Here is a 12500-nt window from a genome sequence, read left to right as displayed (position 1 = left end):
ACACACACTGCAAAAAAGGCCTGTACAGAAATAAGAATTTAACTATTTATTGGGTAAAATGTCTTATTTCAAGTAAAATTATCTGTCAGTGCAGGAAGAAAATTGCACTTATCAAGTTTTCTTAAAATAAGACAATATTATCTAAGGATTATAGAATGAGAAAATTCTTATTTCAAGCAGAATACTTGATTCAAGTCTTGAGAGTAAGATTTTTTTTTTTTTTTTACTATGGTACATATATATGGTTTAATGAAGATGGAATGACTCAATATGTGCATATTTATAGGCAAAACTGCATAAGACAAGTAAAAATGTCTTGAGGGCAAACAGTTCCTCTGTCCTCCATACTCATCCTCCAACAATGGAGCTGGTTTTGTTATAAATATTGCTCAAAATTAGTTGTAATATCTAAGTGGGGTAGCTCCAGATGAAAATTCTCGGAACAAGTCAGGTAATCTGAACTAGATTAAGTCTCACTGAGTAAATAAATCTAAATACATATTCCTAATTCAAGTCAGTTTATCTGTGTCAGATATTCCTTTTTTTGCAGTGCATCATTTTACACTTGACTCATTTACACTTCTTTGTTTTTGTGTCTGTTCAGTCACATCATCTACTCTCTCTCTCTCTTTATTTTTTTATAGCTGTCTCTGCAGAAGTGTGACCATTACAAGAATGCAAATACAATAATTAAAAAAAAAAGAGTGAATGGAGGGTTTAAACTAGATTTGGTTGTGTTGAAGTCCTGTTAGCTCACTGTACAACTTGTGCTGGACATTGTTAATGTTAGACACATCCCAAAAAACATAAAGATGTATATAGGTAGATACGTTTATTATTGTGTAACAATTATTAATGCAGTCAATACAAAACACATACTCATGCAAACAATTATCTTTGCACCAGAGAACAAATCAGACACCACGAGGCACATGTGCAGTAAATAATCCAGGTGTGAACTCATTTATGCTCAGGATGACGTTGTGTCCCGCTTTGGGAGGAACTGCACTGTATTTTGAACCTGTCCCTACTTCGTCCCATATATTTAGACAATGTCCCATATTTATATTATGGAGCAGTTCAACCACATTTAAGTCTGTTTTACATCCAAATGTGTCACATCTTTAGGAAGAAATGGAATTTTTCCAGGTTATGTCAGATAACAACCAAGATTTGTTCACTTAATTTTTAGCTTACCGGGCGACAGGCTGTAAGCTATTGTCGTCATGCGGCATCCAGTGTCGGCGTCGTCTGTTGTCATCTCTTGTCGTCTGTTGTCGTCGTCTGTTGTCGTCGTCTGTTGTCGTCTGTCGTCGTCGTCTGTCGTTGTCTGTCATCGTCTGTCGTCGTATGTCGTCGTATGTCGTCCGTTACAAAAATTTCAATCGTCTTCTTCTTGGAAACTACAATTCTGATTGACTTCAAACTTGGTATACCGCTTCTTCATGATGATGTCAACACAAGGTAGTGAAATTATTTCGATCTGGATCTGATTCTGGATTTGGTGCGACTTTGAAAAATTTTCCCATTATAAGAGATAGGAAGTGGATTGATACAATAAATCTGTAAGTATCAATGATATCTAGTTGGAATTTGAATTTTTTATGGATCTGATTGGAATATGACCAAAACGTGGGCTATTTCTGTAATATAATAAATACACATAACTGGGTGATAATAAATGGCATCTGGATACATTTCCCAAAGCTTTTAATTTGGCCGGTAAGCTACAGGGCCATTGGTCCTATCTTTCTGTTTAGATCCTGTCATTTTTTTTTTTTTTTTATGTTGTTGTTGTTTAGTGCTGTAAAAGCTCAAGAATTAAATAAGAAGTCAGAGCATGAAGCAATCTTAATTCTTATTGGACTTTGTAGTTCTTTTTATTTTCAGCAGTAGGACAGGAACACACCAATGCCTCAGAAAAACCAAAATGTATATGTGTTTTTAATCAATGATATTGTATGTGGTTATTTTGTGTGTATTTTTATTAGGTTAGACATTACATCTAATTGTATGTATTTAGTGTCCTATCTATCCGATTGATTAAAGCCATAATCAGCACTTAATTGACAAAAAATTAAGGCTCATTTATGTTCGCTTTACATACATAAATAGGGTTGTCCGTTTCTAATGTTGTCATGCGTCACTAGTTGTTTTTCGATTGAACCTCAAATTGCGCAAATATAACTTGCGCTTAAAAATATACCTAATGGAAAAACGACAACTCCCGTTTTTTGATTGAAAGTTTTTGTGCTTGCAAGAGTTGGTTTTTCGGGTGTAATGCAAATGGTATGTCACGCAAAACTGCAATGGAAAGACCTTTTTCTGCAACTAGAGTCACATGAATAAAAATAACCGGATGTTGACGGACGTTACAACAAACGAAGAAGAAGAGTTTTAAAAGAAACATGGCGCGGTACGTGTGGACACACCAGGAAATTGAATCATTTTTTAATTTAGTACGAGATAGTGGGGTAATATATAATAATCATAAATATATCTGTAAATCAACACCATATTTACGTTTGTCGCCATGTTTATGGAATGACTTCTCGTGTCATCTTGTGATAATAAATAAACAAATCATCGCATTTGTGATTTAATGGAAAAATGGACATTACATACTTCTGTTTTTTCAACATTTAGTAAATATCGGTGAAGTTTTGCGCATATGTCCAATGGAAAAGCGACTACTGTCTTCATATTTCCATGCGTCCAGTGTGTTGGAATGAGTATTTCTCAATCAATCTACGAGAGGGTGCCGCTCGTAATTATCATAGTGGCTAAATACCACAAAGAAGAGTAAAGTTTTTTTGAGAAGAAGAAAGTCAATAATAACAAGCATGGTGGCGACAGAGGAGGTTTAACTAATGTTGATATTCAGAAGGGTAGTTCTCATAAATATGTCAGTAGTTTTTCACTAACTCACACAGTCGCTCTTCCGCTATTTATGAAAATTATTCTCTTCAAATCTCAACATTGCCCCCTGTGGTTCCCGATGGTACTGCTCTGTATTCTCCGTCTGGGTTCACATCTGCAAGCTCCCAGAAAACGGACAAAATTACGTATGGAATGTACACAGAGGATGGACAGAACGCTCCTTCTGTATCCGTCTGCATCTTTAACATAGAGCATAAATGAGCCCTTTTTAACATCTGGAAAGCCTTTGCACATGTCAGGAATTGAACCAGTGCCTCTCAGAAGATATACAGAAGTCAGGATGGCTGAGTGGTCCAAGGCGCTGTGTTCAGGTCACAGTCTCCCATAGAGGTGTGGGTTTGAATCCCACTTCTGACAAACCCTTATTTCAGTGAGGTTGGTGTTTTTTCATAAACAACACTGCCTCCACAGTTCCCAGTGGTACTGCTCCGTATTCTTCATCTGGGTTCGCGTCCACAAGCTCCCAGAAAACGGACAGAATTACTTAAGGAATGTACACAGAGGACAGACAGACATCTGCATCTTTAATGTAGAGCATGTATGAGCCCTAAATCCTGACAGGAGGCGCCAGTTAGTCAGAAAAGGGAAAACTAATTTTCTTGTCTATTATCATCTGTCAGTTTTTATTTTATTTTTTTGCTTGTTCGTTTTTCCATCGTGGCTATTGTCTTTTTTTGTTTGTTTGTTTTGGTTTTTGCTTATTGTTTTTTTTTTGTGTGTGGTGACTTGTAGTTTCTTGTTGTTTTTTTGATTAAGTAAGTAAAAACAAAAATGATTAATAATAAACAAAAACAAACAAAAAAAAAAACTAATTAATTTTCAGACAGTAAAGTGGGCACCAAATCTTCCATATCATCTATATGATGAGGACTGAGGGTATGTCTCTGTGATTCGAGTCTTTAAAAATGGAGGTAAAACTTTTGCACATGGCTGCTGTTTATATTGTGATGATGGTTTTTGTGTGCAGTCATGTTGTGATCAGTGTGGGAGACTGAAGTCTGGAGGTCTGCGAACAGGCTATGTTTGGCTTAGGTTTGAGTCTAGATGATTTGAAGGTCTGAAGTGTTTTACAGGCCTTTTCACATGCAGACACCTCCACTTGTCATGGGATGCAGTTGGTTTACGGTAACGCAGCAAAGCACAGGACAGAAACGCAGCATCAGCAGACCCGTGCTGATGCTGCGTTCCTCTCCCCTTCCCACCATATTGGGAGATTCAGACAATTTCAGCAATAGAGCTGAAAAAGACCAATGGATTAAATCGACTTAAACAATTATTTGATCACAATTTTCTTGAATCAAAGCTTCGTTTCCTTTAATTTCTGTGCTGTAAAGCATTGGTTCCGCTGTTGTGTTTCACATGGACGCTTAATGTGACACACTCGACGTCAGGATCAACACAAACAACCTAAGAGACGAAGACGGAAAGGCAGAAAATGTCTCTATATGTGAGACTTTGAAGCTTTCACACAAACATTACAAATATTTGGCTTTTTTTTTTTTTGTTGTTTAAGTTGGTGACATCTTAGTATGTTATATCCAAACGTGTTGAAGATTGCACATGTTTATAGATGTCATTGGACTGATTTGTTGTTTATATCTATAGATATTTTTATCTTTACTTTTATACTGTTGTTATTATTATTTCTATTTAGAGATTTTTTTATATATGCTTTTACGTTTATGCTTTTTGTGGTTGTTGTTTCAGCTGCTCCTGGAACAAAAGACGATTTATTATATCCCCAAAATCGGCTTTTTGGGGAATATAAAGGTTTTATCCCGGACCTCCTTAGTATTTTGGCGATAACTCGGACAGATTTGGTTAGATTTCTTCTCCCTTGATAACCAACATAGGAAAATAGTGGAAGAACCCTATGGATTTCAGCTTCTCTATGAGTATTGTAAGTCATCCACATGGGGGCGCTTTGGTTGAAAGTCAGTTTTTTTGGACGTAAATTAAGCAATAATAGGCCGATTGAGATCAAGTTTGGTTCATATTCATCGTCTTCCGAATGTCCATTTTCTGGCTACCATCCATTTTTCTTATGGGGTCATTTTCATTCACTAGGTGGAGTTCTGTGGTGAAAAATTGGTTCTCTGACCCTTTTTCTGCCACTATCAGGCCCATGTAGCTCACATTGAGTTCATATTGATTGTCTAACTATTATCGTAGATGGATTTATATATAGCAGAGGATTGGGGGGGGATTTCGGGGCTGTGCCCTGGCTGTCAGCCCCTGATAGCGTAAGCCTCGTTTGTCATTTTCAGACATGTCTTTTTCACATTTTTACAAATTTTCAAATAATTTAATTAATGACAAACTGGAAGAAAACTCCAAGCTACTCCCTTTAAACATTAAAATGCCTGACCTGACCAATAGGAACTTGCCAACTGCCCACTTGGCATGTTCCTATTGGTCAGGTCCTACTAAATAGGAACCTACCGTGTTCCAGGCTCCTGTTTGACTTCTTGATGAAGACTTGAAGTCGAAACACGCCGAAGTGTTTTTTAAGGTCTAGATATGACCATGCCATGGTAATAAAAGCATTTTAATGTTTAAAGAGAGTGCCTTGGAGTTTTCTTCTAGTTTGTCATCTACTTTATGAATCCCATTTTCCAAAGAAGACCTCAGACAAACTCTTCTCTGGTCCTAGAAGGATTCCTTCCCATGAATTTCTGAATTGTTTAATTGAATCGAATCGAATCGAATCGAAGAAAATAATCAAAAGAATGCAAAAATGAGGCTCCAAAGTGACAAAGTGTAGGTCCTTGCAACTTAGATCATTACGAAGATTGTCCCGAACATTGTAACACATAGGCCCTGCTTAGATTTGACATCCAGATGTATGACACCAAGTCTCCAGGTCTAATCCAGTCTGTTCCCAAGTGACATTAACCCTTTATTGGTCACTCATTGAAGTACTCTGAAATTTGAGATTTCAACCTTAGTGTGTTATTGGACATCGTCATCTACCTCCTTGTCAGTTGCCGTGACAACAGTCTCCCTCCTCTTGTCATAAAACATCCCAGCAGCACTTGATAAAGAGTCAACACATGCAATAAAACAATTGTTATAAGGTCATAAACTAACAAAAAACACTCATTTTTACTATTTAGAGCTTCAAAATGTCTTTAAAATCTGTCTGAATCACTATAGTTTTATAAAAGCCAACATGTTTTTGGACCTCACTGAGGAACGGGATTGGAAAAAATAGTGATGAATCAGTTAAAAAAGGTTAAAAACAGGTTCCAGTAACAAAAATATCACTGGCAAAATGTATATAGCTTTGAATTCAAAGGACAATGACATATATTTTCACGCAAAAAAATCAATGTGAGAGAGAAATGCAAGAGGAAATACCGATGACTTTTGTTGGAAAAGTCTGGTCCACTTCTTTATAACACCTGTACGGAAATCAAATATTTTGGAGTTCAATCTTCTTGCTGGAGGGAGTGCGGGACATCTGAGGCAGATCAAGCCCATGTATTCTGGTTTTGTCCTGGTAGTGTTGGCTTTTGGGGAAATATGATCAAATTGATGTATTCAGTTTTTGGTGGTCATTGTCATATGTCATTGGGTACTTTGTTTTTTAGTATTCTCCCAGAGGAATTCTCTAAAAGTGACATATATATACCTGTTTAGAATGCTGCTAGTCTCTGGAACATTTGGAACTCTTATATTTTCTTTAACAGCTGACTTTTAAAAGCTAATATTCACTTTTCCTTCTTTGAGATTTGTTCCTTACTTCCTGATTTGCTTTTGTTTGATTTATTCTCCACTATAGTTTGATATGTTTTTATCCTGTAGGTTAAGTATTCTAGGCCATGGCTCCAATAATGAAACAGAGTCAAACAGAAAACAATTCTATATTATGTGAATTTATTTTCTGGATGACATAGTAAGAGAGGGAATGCCACCAAAGCCATGTGACACACAGAGGAAAGACAAAAGACAGCATAAAGTACACTACGAGATGAAAAATAAAATGATTTTAAAGATTTAGCAAAGCATAAGAACGACAAAAGGCGAATAAGCAATCACCAAGTATGGTCTAAAAAAGGACCCTCCCTCAATCTCCTTGGTGATAAAAATTGTCAATCATATCCATTTATTACCTCCGCCAAGGAGGTTATGTTTTTGTTGGTGTTGGTTTGTCTGTTTGTCTGTCTGTTTGTCTGTGTGCAAGATAACTCAAAAAGTTATGGACGGATTTGGATGAAAATTTCAGGAAATGTTGACACTGGCACAAAGAACAAATAATTAAATTTTGGTGGTGATCGGGCGTGGGGGGGTGGGGGGCACGGGGGCCCACTGATCTGCCTTGACGGAGGTCTGCGCTCTACGAGTGCTTCTAGTTGGAAATGATGACCTACAATCTCCGCCTACAATAACATAAGGGTGTAAAGTAGTGTTTTTCAACCTTGGGGTCGGGACCCCATGTGGGGTTGCCTGGAATTCAAATGGAGTCGTCTGAAATTTCTAGTAATTGATAAAAATAAAAAAACTTACAAATAAAAATTGTATGGTGAGTTGAGAGAGACAATCACAATACATAAAAGACTGTCTGAAGCTGAAACTGAAGCACTGTGGTTCTGTTTATCTGTCAAATGTTCACTGTGGTCAGTTTCAGATGCTGCAGCTCTTTCATAATTCATAGTTTGAGTGATTGTTTGTTCAGTATTAATTGTCAGCCTTGTAAATCCAAGCTGGACTGACTGTACATATCCTGATCAAGGAAAATAAAATTCTCAAATTCTCTCAATCTGGCTTTTCTGCCTCCGTCCGTAATAATATACACTATATAGACTAAATGTCTTCTAAAATTGACGTTTATTTGCAACATAATGTAGCAAACTATTACAAGATCAAAAACAAATTGATTTTCGCAAAAAAAAAAAGTGTCCATTGCCAGAAATTTGCGATGTTAAAATGGGGTCACGAGCCAAAAAAGGTTGGAACCACTGGTGTAAAATATTGGAAAAAATGGGACTTTTTCCTTTAATCAGTGGACTGTAAATAGTATGTAAATGTCTGAATGTACTTGTGACCATTTCTATGTTTGTTATGTGCCTTAAAGTAAAAGAAAACAAATTAAGTAAAAGAATAGAGAAAATGAAATAAAAGTAGTACTGGGTCTTTATGGGTTAAAATAAAATATGATAATTTTAATACAACAGTGTGGAATCATATCTGAGTGTGTTTTGAATCTCGGTGTCATCGTGTTACGGGGGGCGGTGTATTCACACTGAAAACCCCCGCTGCTTATGTGAACTGGTCTCATATTCCATGATCATTAAACAAGCCACAGATCAATCATCAGCTGTCACCGAGTCCCAGTAGATGGCGCTACACCGTTACACATCCATCACTCGGCTTTCCGGACAGTATCAGACGGGGGATCAACAGGGGACTGAGGCAATTAAAAAACAACAGCAACACCAGACAAGCACATTTGTAGTGGAGTGACAATGCTCCGCAACACAATGTGTCCCGTAATTATTTCACATAAGGTCATCAATCACTGATTATAGCAGGACACAAATACGAGACGAGGACCTTTAACCCATAAACAGCCAGTGCTACTTTAGTGGCAGCTCCAAAATATGTTTTTTGTTCTATATTTACCTTTTTTTAAGTGATTTATCACCATTTATTATGACATGATCCTCTGAATTTTGTGTTTTTTCAGTGAACATCAGGTCTTTTGCTATATTTAATTTACTGATCATGTAGATATTTATAAAAGATCAGATTAAAATGGAGGGTTATTATATCAAAACCAGAGAAAAATGATGAAAAAATGGCTTATTCAGCAAAATATATATATATATATATATATGACATTAACTGATATTTTGTTGCCTCTTATTGTTTTTTCTTCCATTTTGTTAATGTTACTAATTATTTTGTTGGTTTCTTATTAATTCTCGTTCATTTCATTAATTACTTTGTCTTCTTTTCTTCATTTTGTTGCTGATATTATTCTTTCTTTCTTTCTTTCTTTCTTTATTTTTATAGCTTTATTTTAGTAAATTTTTAGCCTATTTTTTCCACATTTATTATTTTGTAGGGGCTTTTTGTAATATTTTTTGCTTAATTTTATCCACTGTCACTGATCCAACTCTCTAGGTTTTACTGGTGAATCAATTTTGTAGAAGATGACGGTGTTTCCACGGTAACTACGGAGCCTCTGAACATCCAAATGGGTCATATCTGATGACCATGAATATATAAATAACTGTATTTTACACTAATTATTATTCATATGTATTGATAGGATTAGTGGATCAGAACTCATTAAACATAATAGATCAGTAGATGGTTTTGGTCGTCTGTTTGGGTCTTTTTAGTTTGAATACAAAGACATGAACCTGTAAATAAACTATGTCATTAGAAACACAGAAGACGTTCCAGTGGTTGTGGGTTTGGTTTGGTTTGGTGGACAGGTGGTGTTCACGTATGAAGGCAGTAACTGAGTGTCTGAATCGGTCATGTTTATATATTCACTGAGGAGGATTTTTTCTGAGGTGGATTTTTGAAGTTAATGTGGAATTTTCCTGTTTTTTTTTTCCAGTTCCCAGTGCTGTTCAGTGATAAAGTAGTCCCGCAGTGGGAAATGACAGCTGGGTGGGAGGCAGGTGACGCTGCATAGATGGAAGGAGACACTTTTGTGATTTAATTTAATTATACAATAATGTCTGGAGGTAGTATACACATGAAAGAGATTGGATTGTCCATTAGTGTTTACATCCGAGATCATAGCAGCCGATTTTCTTTGACATCCACCGTTTTTAGAAATCCCTGATGTATGCAATAAACCCAGATCAGTAACAGGCACCACAGTGGATTTACCTCTGCTCTGTGTTATACTATACTGAACTATACTATACTATACTATACTATACTATGCTATGCTATACTACACTATACTATACTGAACTATACTGTACTATACTATACTACACTTAACTACACTATACTGTACTATACTATGCTATACTATACTATACTATACTATACTATACTATACTGAACTATACTATACTGTACTTAACTATACTATACTATACTATACCATACTGTCTATACTATACTATACTGAACCATACTATATTATACTGAACTATACTATACTATACTATACTTAAGTTTACCATACTATACTATAATATACTGAACTATACTATATGGTACTGAACTATACTATACTGAACCATACTATACTATACGATACGATTCGATACTATACTATACTATACTTTGCTACACTTTGCTACACTGTACTATACTATACTATACTGAACTACACTGTATTATACTTAACTATACAAGACTATGCTATACTGAACTATACTATATTATATTATAGTATACTATACTGTACTATATTGCACTATACTGACCTATACCATACCATACTGTACTATACAATAGTATACTATACTGAACTATACTATACTGAAGTATACTCTCCTCTCCTCTCCTCTCCTCTCCTCTCCTCTCCTCTCCTCTCCTCTCCTCCTGGTTGATAAAAGTGTGAAAAACAACACATGTTCCTCGATGAACTGATAAACTGAATGAAACTATGAATCTGTGAATGGAGTTCTGCAGATACAGAACAGCAGCAGGTACATGTAGAATTTCAGCTGTAGTTTTTACAAAGGTGCTGTTTGGAAACCTTTCTAAATATTCCCTCACATTCTGCTGCTGATAGTTTCTGACTTTCTGTAAACCTGTGCTCTTATGCCACTTGGAACGACTGGAACGTTTGCTGTGATGCTGTTAATGGTCATTGACATCAGAGCACCAAAGAGAAGACGTAACAGTCACACATTATGTTGAACAGTTTATCTGTGGCTTTTGCAAACCTACTCGGCAATAATAATAATAATAATAATAATAATAATAATAATAATAATAATAATAATGATACTGACAGAATTCAGTTATGTACCTTTAACTTGTAATATCTGTCATTACGATATAATTAATAACTGAATTTAATAAGGTACATTTAAAACCAGTAAATCCTGATATTGATCCTCATATATGGCTTGTTATCGTTTAGTAGTTTGGAATTTTAAAATAAAAAGAAAGCAAAAAATAAATGTCATTTTGACATACAAAACCATGACTAAGGTCTCTCTCTTTTTTTTTAACTAATACGTAATTTTTACTGGTATATTTGACTAATATGTGTGCAAATAAACAATAACGTATTTAATATGTTTAGCAGAAAAGTGGAGCTACACACAGTGCATTATAATACAATTCAGTTCAACTAATCTGAAATGTTACAAAGATTAAACATTTGATAAAATATAAAAAGAAAAAGCCCAGAGAGTTGATCACAGGTTCCAGAAGAAAGTCATTCTACAGAGGGCTGGATAACAGTACTGTGTGCAGGCGATGGAAACGCTTTCACATTCCCCACTTTAATATATGGCTTTGAACGCATCGTGCGGCATCTAATAAAGTTCCAGAGATGAAAAACGGCCGGTGGCTGAGTAACACAAGCATCAGTCACTGAAAAAGTGAACGGACTTAAAGCTTGAAGAGGCACAGTGTGAGGAATCGTACAGCATCAGGCACACTGCGTCAGCACACACGAACACTGCCAAACACACACACACACACACACACACACACACACACACACACACACACACACACACACACACACACACTAAACACTGCAGTATACTATCCTGCTGTTCCAGGATCAGCCGGTCTAAACCCATAAACAGACTACTTTTGTTTGGTCACATGCTGAACAGATTCATGTTATTTTCAAATGTAGCTTTATTTTGCACACATGAGGTGTAAGAAATTACATGAAAATTAAGGCAAAGAGCAGAATTTTATGTATTTTACATTCATCAAATGCCCATTTATTTGGATTGCACAGTTTTAACTAATGAACCTAATGTGGTCAGAAATGGGCAGTGTTTGAATTAAATGTATTTAAAATATGTATGTTTGAATATTTTGTGATTTCCAGTGTGAAAAATATGTGTAGGCCTATTTATAAAAATGCACGATATATATATATTTCGGCGGCCTTTAGATTTGTGGTTTTTGCAGCGTTAAAATGAACATGCATATTTATTTCTCAGTTTCTTTTCTTCAGATACCACAAGGAAATACAGGAAATATGTGCACAGCTTTAAAAGACGCACACAAACTGAACTAAATGGGTTCTAAAGGTTTAAGTCAGTATTTAGTGTGACCCCTGACCCCATGACAAGAAGCAGCAAAAACCGTTAGAAACATCAGGCATGTGTTGAATGAAACCTGGAATAAAAAATCAGAAAGCGAACGAAAAGATTAAAGGTCGTACTAAATATGATCACTTCGGTTTATAGAAGCTGTTTTTGTCACTGAAACTTCTGTTTTTACTGCTATTCATACTTTACTGTAGTTTAACAAACCTGATGTCTTTTGAAGATGCACATTTATTATTAATAATTCTATACGTTATTTCAAATTCATTAAAATTTTCTTCTGACCCACAAAAGAGTAACTTTTCAGTGAGATATAAGAACTGATTTTTAGACAAT

The 12500-nt window shown here is 35.7% G+C and overlaps 1 protein-coding gene across 6 annotated transcripts in view; it reads left to right on the top strand.

Annotated features, from left to right (window-relative positions):
- rbfox1 (RNA binding fox-1 homolog 1) overlaps positions 1-12500 on the top strand; it is a 268652-nt gene that overhangs the window by 753 nt on the left and 255399 nt on the right. The window lies entirely within an intron of this gene.

This window comes from Sphaeramia orbicularis, chromosome 8, assembly GCF_902148855.1.
Source record: "Sphaeramia orbicularis chromosome 8, fSphaOr1.1, whole genome shotgun sequence".
Lineage (NCBI taxonomy): Eukaryota > Metazoa > Chordata > Actinopteri > Kurtiformes > Apogonidae > Sphaeramia > Sphaeramia orbicularis.
This window is presented reverse-complemented; position numbering and strand designations above follow the sequence as displayed.